General features: G+C 37.0%; 1 pseudogene; it reads right to left on the reverse strand.

The window, feature by feature from the left end:
- Positions 1–271: 271 nt before the first annotated feature.
- On the reverse strand, positions 272–767 carry LOC103277284 (annotated as a pseudogene).
- Between the last annotated feature and the right edge of the window lie 9,738 nt (positions 768–10,505).

The raw sequence follows: 10,505 nt of genomic DNA on the forward strand, positions 1-10,505 counted from the left end.
ACTATACTATTTACTACAAATGGAACATACAGGACTGGAAGTTGCTATGGGTGGATCAGTGAGTGAGTGGAGAATGAATGTGAAGGCCTACGACATGCTAGATAGTACTATAGTCTTCGTAAACATTGTACCCTTGGACTACATTATCCTTCTGCAAATTTTTTCTTTCTTCAATAAGAAATTAACATTAACTTACGGAAACATTTTTACTTTACATACTTTATTAAAAAATCTGACTCTTTTTTTATGGTGAAAAGATATATATTTGGAATTAGCCAGCTGGACTCTGTTTAAATGATCCAATTTTGGCAATATCCAAAGTATCATAATCAGGAGCCAGTCGAACATATGCCTTCTTCTCTCCACCAGGCCTAGTCAGAGTGTTGGCCTTGGCAACATCAATGTCATAGAGCTTCTTCACAGCCTGTTTTATCTGTTGCTTGCTGGCTTTAGCATCCACGATGAACACGAGTGTGTTGTTGTCTTCTGTTTTCTTCATGGCAGACTCAGTGGTCAGGGGATGGCACAGTGGTCAAGCTTGTTTCTCCTGGGAGTGCACTTCCAAGGATATTTGGCTGTCTCTGGAGCTGCCGAGTCTTGGGCCTCCAGAAAGTGGGTGACGTGCGGATCTTCTTTTTTTGTGTGCGGCTGTGGGCGCCTTTCAGCACTGCTTTATTGGCCTTTAATGCCTTTGCTTTGGCTTCGGCTTTAGGAGGGGCAGGAGCTGGGCGTGTGCCAGAAGCTTCCTTCTTGGCCTTTGGTGCCATCTTGTCAAAAATCAGACTCTTTTGTCATAACACAGCTTAAAGCCCAAGCACCTTGCATAGATGTACATAGTTTTCCTTTATATCCTTATTCTATAAAATCTACAAGCCTTTAGATAGACAAACTAAGCAAAAAGGAGAGAGCAGTCAAATAAATGTACTTAAAGATGGAAAAGGAGACATCACAACTGATACTACAGAAATATAAAGAATCATAAAATATTCATATGAATAACTGTACATCAGCAAAATGGAAAGCTTAGAAGAAATGGATAAATGGGTAAATTCCTGAAACCTACCAAGATTAACCATGGTGAAATAGAAAATTTGAAGAGACAAATAATGATTAAAGTGATCAGAGCAGTAATAATAATAAAAAAAAAATCAAAGGAAAGCCCAGGACCTGATGATTTCACTGCCGAATTCTGCTAAATTTGAAAGAAGAATAGCCGGGCTGGGTGGCTCGGCCTGTAATCCCGTGCCTTTGGGAGGCTGAGGTGAGTGAATTGCCTGAGCCCGCGGGTTCGAGACCCGCCTGGGCAACTTGGCAAGAACTCATCTCTACAATAAATCAAAAATTTTCTGGGTGTGGTAGTGCATGCCTGGAGTTCCAGCTACTTGGAAAGCTGAGGTGGAAGGATCGCCGGAGCCCAGCAGGTCGAGGCTGCGGTGGCCGGGAGAGGCCACTGCACTCCAGTCTGGGCGACAGAGTGAGACTCCAACTCAAAAAAAGAAAGAAAGAAAGAAAGAAGAATTAACATGGTCTTATCCCCAAAAACTGAAAAGGAAGAAATTCTTCTGAGATTATTCTATGAGGACAACATTACCCTGATACAAGGACACAGGAAAAAAAAAGAAAACAAGAGAGAGAGAAAACTACAGGCCAATTTCCCTAATGAACCTAGATGCAAGAATAATCAACAAAATTGTAGCAATCCAAATTCGGCAGTATATTTGAAAGATAATTCATCATAATCAAGTGGGATTCATCCTAACGATTCAAGGATTGTTAAACACATGCAAATAAAAAAAGATACATGACAACAGAATCAAAGACAAAAATTATATGATGATTTCAATAAATGCAGAAAAAGCATTTTATACAATTTAACATCTATTTATGATTAAAAAACTCTCAATGAACTATAAATAGAAGGAATGAACCTCAATACAATAAAGGTCATATATGACAAATATAGCTAGCATCATACTGGGTGGGAATAAGTTGAAAGCTTTTTCTATAAGATCTGGAACACGACTAAGATACCCACTTTTTATTCAATAAAGTACTGAAAGTTCCAGCCAGAGCAATTAGGAAAGAGAAAGAAATAAAGGGCACCCAAATTGGAAAGAAGAAAGTCAAATTGTTCCTGTATGCAGACAATATGATGTTTTATATAGAAAACCCTGAAGACTTCACCAAAAATTGGTTAGAACTCATAAATACACCAGTAAAAAGTTGCAGGATACAAAAATCGACACACATACTAATAGCATTTCTATGTGTCAATACAAACTATTTGAAAAAGAAATCAAGAAAGCAATCTCATTTACAATAGCTACAAAAAAATGCATATGAATTAATTAATTAAGGATGTGAAAATTTCTAAGATGAAAATATAAAACATCATGAAAGAATTTGAAGAGGACACAATAAATAGAAAGATACCCTGTGTTTGTGATTTGGAAGAATTCATATTGTTAAAATGTCCATATTACCCAGAATGACCTACAAATTCATAATCCTAACATTTGTGTGGAAACACAGAAGTTCTTGAATAGCCAGAGCAATTCTTAACAAAAAAGAACACAGTTGGTTCCATCACACTATCTTGGCTTCAAAATATATTACAAAGCTACAGTAACCAAAGCAGCATGATGCTGGCATAAAAATAGAGATTTGGACCAACGGAACAACGAGAGACTCCAGAAATGAATCTATACATTTATAGCTGATTGGTTTTCTACAAAAGCGCCAAGAACACACATTAGAGAAAGAACTGATTAGGCTGTGATGGGGACTTTGGCATTTCCTTTGAGAGAAGCGGAAATACTTTGGAGGCTTTTGATGAGCAGAGGAGTGAACTGACCTGACATGCTTTCCTGGTATCACTCTGCCTGTTGAGGAGGCAACAGTAGGACAGTCCAGAAGTTATTGGGGTACCCAGGGAGTGAAAAAAAATAGACCCTGAATTATATGAAAAATTTATCAGTCACAGATTTGGAGAAGAAATATTATATCACATAGATCTTTGCTCCATGCTGAAGAAAAAACAAAGTAATGGTTATTATCACTGTGAGTCTTCAACTGTGATTGGCCAGAAACCTATTGGAATTCAAGACTTAATTAATGAAGCTTTTCATCAAGAAAGGATGGGTCTGAAGTCCAAAGTGAAAGAGATAAAGGAACTTCTATTAAAGCCTGAGACTCAGGCCAAAATTAGGAGGGAGCTTTTTGAAGGAAGACTCATTAACAATATTAATCAAGCAAATGATGTTGATTTCAGCACATTAGCATAAGTTCTGCATTGCTGTTATGGCAACATTGTTTATGAAATCTTTTCAGCTTATTAAATAACTCTTTGGTGAGTACCAAAAAAGTGTTCTGATAGTATCTTCGCCATAGCAAACCAACATTTGGTAAGGAATTTACAATTTCTTGCCAAAGAAAACCAATTCTGCCCTATTATTTTTTTGAGCTAAACTTGTGTTTTAGAACGTCTGTTTCTGTAATATTGTGATTTATTTAGAAGTGACTTAATTAGCTGTTGTGAGATATTCCTTGGGCCCTTGGAGGTAAAAAATATAGACTGTGAAAAAATCATTTACAGACAAAACAAAACAAAGCCAACAGCAATATTTCAAGGGTCACTTGCCTCCTGTTGACATGATTGTTGTCAAATCAAAAGAAGCATTGTCCAGGCGTGTCTACAATCTAGTATTACTTTTAATGAGAATTTGAATGTTTATTGAACACTAGTACTTGAATGAACATTTATAAATGTAACTATTGCAATCACTGGCTAAGAATGTTTTATAATATCCATATAATATTTTTCACTGATCAAACTGTAGTTTGCTTTTTCATTTCTTAATGAATATTATGTTTGGGATTTTTATTTTCTACTTTTCTGAAGATAAGCTCCAGGTCTTATCATAGCTCTCATAATCTGAATTTCTTTGCACCGGTTCATTTTTAAAGCTCATTCTTGAAAAATTTCCCCTTTGTGATGATTATTGGTAACAGTTTTTTCTGTAGTCATTGCAAAATTGCTGCCACCGGTAGATCATGATAGAGGGGGAAATTATTAGCGATCAAATATGTAATCATTTCAAACATAAAATCCAGTTTACTCATGGATTTTTAGCTATTTTTTTCACCGGGTAAATTATATGACATTTATTTATAAATGAGTTAAAGCATTTTCATGCCTCTTAATAAACATATTGTTTTCCCTTAAAAAAAAAAAAGAACAATCTCTTTAATAAATTGTGCTGGGAAAACTGGATATTCATATGAAGAAGAGTCAAACTTGACCCATATCGTTGCAATATACAAAAATCAACTAAAAATGGATTAGAGACTTGAGTATAAGACCTAAAACGATAATAATACTAAAAGAAAACATAGGAGATATGCTTTGATACTGGTCTGAGCAAGAATTTTTTTTGGATAAGATCTCAAAAGCACAGACAACAAAAGCAAAAATAGCCAAATGGGATTAAGTCACATTAAAAACCTTCTGCACAGTAAAGGAAACAATCAACAGAGTGAAGAGACAATCTACATAACAGGAGAAAATATTTGCAAACTACACTTCTGGCAAGGGGTTAATATTCAGAGTTATAAAAAACTCAAACAACATAATATCAAAAAAATTAATTAATCCAAGTAAAAATGGGTGAAAGACCTGAATAGACATTTCTCAAAAGAAGACATACAAATGGCCAGCAGTTATATTAAAAAATGCTCAACATTACTAACTATCAGGGAAATGCAAATAAAACTCTTAATGAAATACCACCTCACTCCAATTAGGATGGCTTTTGTCAAACAGAAACATTAACAAAAAACAGATTCTGGTGTGGATGTGGAGAAAGGAGAACACTTACACACTGTTGGTGGGAATGTAAGTTACTATAGCTATTATGGAAAGCAGCATTCAGGTTCTTAAACAAATTCAAAATAGAACCATCATATGATCCAGGAATCCCACTGTTGGGTATATACCCAAGAAAATGAAGTCAGTATGTCAGAGAGATACCTGCGCTCCTATATTTACCACAGCACTATGTGCAATATCCAAAAGATGGGAGCAAACTACGTTTGCATCGTGAATGAGTGAATAAAGAAAATGTGGCATATATACACAATGGAAGACTATTAAGCCACAAGAAGGATAAAATCTTGTTATTTGTGGCAACATAAATGACCCCGGAGGACGTTATGTTAAGTGATATAAGCCAGGCACAGAAAGACAAATATTGCAAGGCCTCACTCACATGTGGAATCTAAAGAAGTTGATTCTTGTAGGAGTAGAGAGCAGAAAGCTGGCTACCAGAAGCTGAGGAGGATGGGGGGAAGGGGGAATAGAGATTGGTCAATGGGTGTGAAGTTACAATTGGAGACAACAGCTCTGGTGTTCTATTTCACAGTAGGGCGACCATGGTGAGTGACATTTTATTGTAAATTTCAAAGTGCTTAGGGGAGAGAATTTTGAATGGTATTACCACAAAGAAATGATAAACGTATGAGGTGATAGATATGCTAAATACCCAGATTTTGTTATTACACAATGTATACATGTATCAAAATATCACACTGTACCCCATAAATATTATTATGAGTCAATTAAAAACAAAATTAAAAATGGGATAAAAAGAAAAATGGATAGGTTTAATATTATATAATTAGCACAATATATAATATATATTACAGCTAGGATATATTGAGTATTTATGTTCAAGGCACTAATGAAGCAAAATCTTTCTCAATCTTCACAATAGCATCTATTTTACTGATGTAGAAACTGTGGACCAAAGGGATGAAATTATTTGTTAAAGATCACAAACCTCCTGAGTAAAACTAATAACAGAGTGGTAACAGAACTAGCTTTGATGAATGTAGTAAATTGCTGTTTTCACAAATGGATGAAGCCCACCTGTGAAGAAGAGAGTGAAAGAAAAAAGAAGTGGCAGTTCTCAGCCTCTTTCCATTTATAAAAAGTGACTTTTGAGTGGTACAGTAGGAGCTGGAGTGCACCCTGGTTGGATGTGCAATTCCTGATTCCTTCCTAAGAATTTGGAGAATGACCAGAGTGGTTTTTAAAGGGTTGCAGATTAACTTGTTAGAAAATGTCGTGTGGAAAATGGGCTTTCCCTCATACCCTGAAGACCAGGAATGAAGAAAAATGTTACCCCAAATTAAATGACCACTTTTCCATCACCAATGTTAATATGATTTGTCTATACATTAAGAAGTAATTAACCTGGTTTAAATCCTTGGTAGAGTAAGTCCCCTACATATAATGAGTTCTGTCACAAGAGCATGTTTGTAAGTTCAATTTGTTTGTAAATTCAACAAAGTTAGCCCAGGTACCCAACTAACACAATAATACAGTACCAGCTACATCACTGTTGCTTTTCCTCCTGCTTCCGGACATCCTGGGCTTGAAATAAAGATATTGTACTGTTTTACTCAATACAGTACCGAACAGTAAAGTGCACAAAAGCACAACCGCTTTAGAGGATGCACACATGTGACAATGTACTCCAGACAAGTGAACTAGCTTACATGACTGGACGTGCTTGTGCACATTCACATCTTTGGAAGTTGGCAACTTGAAGCTTCGTGTGTAGGGAATTTACTGTTCATCACGTAAATTAACCTGAGCAACCATTTAGTTTAGGGAATGTGAAGATTTATTTCTAATTCAAGCACAAATATTTTCTTTTGGATTTCAAAACTCAGCAACCTTTTAAGTATTCCAGTACTGGATTTTTTTCTTTTCTTTTTGATATTTCTTTCTCCTTTAATGTTTCTCTCTCTCCTTCTCTCTTTTGCTTTCATTGTTAACTGACTCCACACAATAACATCAAAATGAAAACACTGAAAATAAATTTAACAAAAAGATGCTTCACATAGACTCTAAAAAATATAAGATTTGCTGATGACAATAATAATAGAAGGTCTGTGTAACAAACACCATCTCACATTCATAGATCAGGACGCATCATCGTTAAGATGGCAGAAATACTTAGAGTGATATACAGATTCATGGCAATGTCTGTGAAAATCCTAACATACTTCTTCAAAATAACAAATGTGTAATAAATTTCATATGAAATTGCAAGGGATGCAGATGAACTTAAAACTCTTAAAAAATAAGAAAAAATAAAACAAAACACATACACATACACACAGGAGGACTCGTGCTTCCTGATTTCACACTTAACAAAATGCAAACGTCATGAAGGCAGCACAGTCGTAGCACAAGGTCAGGCATATAGATTGGCTAATAGCAGACCAGCAGAAATACAGAAACCTGTATGCCTAAGGTCAGCTGACTTTGAGGAGGGTGTCGAGAGCTTCCATGTGGAGCGAAAAATCTTTTCACCAAGTGGTGCTGGGAAAACAACTGGACAGCTACATGGCAAAGAATGAAGGTGGACCCTGCCTCACACCATGTGTAAGAATTCACTCAAATGGGACAAACACTTAAGTGTAACAGCAAACACTACAACACTCAGAAAAAAGGTAGGGCTACATCTTATAGAAGAAACATTTGGCTATGAGTATTAGATACGACACCAAAAGTGCAACAAAAGGAAGAGAAATAGGCCAGGCACGGTGGCTCACACCTGTCATCCCAGCACTTTGGGAGGCCAAGACCAGAGGACTGCTTATGCCCAGGAGTTCAAGACAGTACTGGATTCTTGAAGACTATTCTAGGGGGACCCCAAACCCGAATTATCTTTTGGAGGGCAGGACCCTTGTAGTACAGGCTTCCCCCATTAGGGAAGTGTTACAGCAACCCCTCACCTTTAGTGTACCAGCTAGCATTGTGTGAGAGACAATTCATGGAAGAAATGTCCTGAGTTGTGGCAAACAGGTGATTGGTTCCTCTACCATGACAATCCACCTGCCCACAAAACAGCACAACCCCCATGCTCCACCCTCCCTTCCCATTCACCTGATCTCAATCTAGCCTTTTTTTGTTTCCCCAGATGAAAAAAAAATCCTCAAAGGGAAACATTTTGCCAGTGTGGAAGAAGTGAAACAAAAATTTGCAGAAGAACTAAAAGGCATCAAAATGACTGAGTTCAAAAACTGTTTTGAGAAGTGGAAAAAGCATCTCGATGGGTGTATTGCATCAGACTGAGAGTGCTTTGAAGGTTACTGAAGCATAAGCATGTAAGAATAAATACACAATCTTTTATAAATAAATTCTGTTTTTTTTGGGGGGTCCCCCTTGTATTTATCTGCATAGTAAAAATGGAAATATTTGGGGGTAGAACAGAATATTTAAGCAATATTATAAAATAAAGATAATATAGAAAACTTCTTTGTAGGTCGATTTTTCTCTTCTTACCCCTACATTTTCTTCTTCTGAGAATTTGTGCTAAGAATAATTTTTAGTAGTCTCAGTTAGTTTCTTGGAAATACACAGTTTACCCAAATGCATTAAATAAAGTTCCAGAGACTCAGCATTATTGCTAAGATAGCCTATAATTTTTTGCTCCCAAGGATTCTGAGCATAAAAGTAAGTTTTCTGTGCAGCCCATTTTTCCAGAAGAAGAAATCTACTAAGCGGTCTGTGCTAAAATAAAATTTAAGGTGATTTGAAATTACTGTGAATCACAGCAATAGAGGCCTACCGATTTAGGAAGGGATTTACTATTTCCTGGATTAACTAATTTTTCTTCAAAACGAAAATTTGGTTCATAATTTATTTACGACTTAAAGTTAAATGCACAATCACTATAAAAAATTTAGCTCACACAAAACCAAAGGATAAAAACAGTTCAATCGCTAGATACCACCACTGTTAAGATGCTGGTGTCTACATGACTGGCCTGCCCATTTTGACCTCACCGTTTCCCTTTCCTCTTGCTTATGACACAGGCCTGGGGTCATGAGGTCATAAGAGGCAGCTGGCATCTAGATTCTAAGGTTACAAGCCTGAGAACAAAACCCAGAATTAATTATTTATTTGTGTGTTTGTTTATTTATTTATTTATTTTTTGAGTTAGAGTCTCACTCTGTCGCCCACACTGGAGTGCAGTGGCCGCTCCCGGCCACCGCAGCCTCGACCTGCTGGGCTCTGGAGATCCTTCCGCCTCAGGCTTCCAAGTAGCTGGAACTACAGGTGTGTGCTACCACGCCCGGCTAATTTTTTTGATTTATTGTAGAGATGAGGTCTTTCCAAGTTGCCCAGGCGGGTCTCGAACCCACAGGCTCAGGCAATCCACTCACCTCAGCGTCTCAAAGGCGCGGGATTACAGGCTGAGCCACCGAACCCAGTTTGTTTATCTATTTATTTATGTTTTAAAGTTGTGGGGTACAATTCAGGATTAGATATACAAGTGGTCATCGTACAGGTAAAGTTTGGGCCTCCCTTTGGTTCCCACTTTGCTTGGTTTGAGATCAGGTACCTTTATTAATGTTATGTGCACTCCTCTGCACCCTGGCAGTATCCTAATACTGCCAATTCCTTTCTTATAGTATTATGGTAAATGTTCAGGGTCCAGTTATGATTGAGAACTTGTAGTACTCAGTTCTTTGATTCTGTGATAAATCCCTGAGTATTATAGAGTATAAATCCATCCAAGTTACTGTGAAGTCCATAATTTTGTTATTCTTTATGGCTGTGTAATGTTTCATTGGGTATAGGTACCACATTTTAAAAATCAGTCCAGTTTCAATAGGCAGCACAGTTGGTTCCATGTTTTTGCTGTTGTAAATAATGCTGCAACAAACATGCGTGTGCTTCCAGGGGTATCTCTTTTGCAGAGTGATTTAAGTTCCTCCGGGTATATTTGCAGAAGGGGGGTGGCTGGGTCGTATGGAAAATCAATGTCAAGTTATTTTAGAAATCACCACACTGTTTCCATAGATGTTGAACTAGGTTACATCCCACCAACAGTGTAGAAGAGTTCCCTTTCTTCTGCATCTCGCCGGCATTGTTTTTTTATTTTTTAATTTTTTCAATATTTTTAATTGTTTTTATTAATGATGGCCATTCTTACTGGAGTTAGGTGGTATCTCAATGTGTTTTGATTTGCATTTCTCTGATGATTAGTGAGGTTGAGCATTTTTTCATACAAGCTTTTGGCAGCTTGTATATCTTCTTTTGAGAAGTGTCTACTCATGTCCTTTGCCCACTTTTTATTTATTTTTTAAAGATGTGGGGTAAAATTTAGGATTAGGTATACAAGTGGTCATTATACAGGTAAAGTTGGGGCTTCCTTTGGTCCCCACTTTGCCTGGTTTGAGATTAGGTACTCATTGATGTAGTGTCCCCCACCTCCGCCCCAGCAGTATCCTGCTACTGCCAATCCCTTTCTTATAGTATTATGGTAAATGTTCAGGGTCCACTTATGAGTGAGAACACGTGGTACTCTGTTCTTTGTTTCTGTGATAGATCACTGAGTATGATCGACTCTAAATCCATCCAAGTTGCTGTGAAGTCCATACGTTTGTCCTTCTTTATGACTGAATAATATTCTATTGTGTATATG

The sequence above is a fragment of the Carlito syrichta genome, unplaced genomic scaffold, assembly GCF_000164805.1.
Source record: "Carlito syrichta isolate Samal-C Ts95f unplaced genomic scaffold, Tarsius_syrichta-2.0.1 Scaffold316859, whole genome shotgun sequence".
NCBI lineage: Eukaryota > Metazoa > Chordata > Mammalia > Primates > Tarsiidae > Carlito > Carlito syrichta.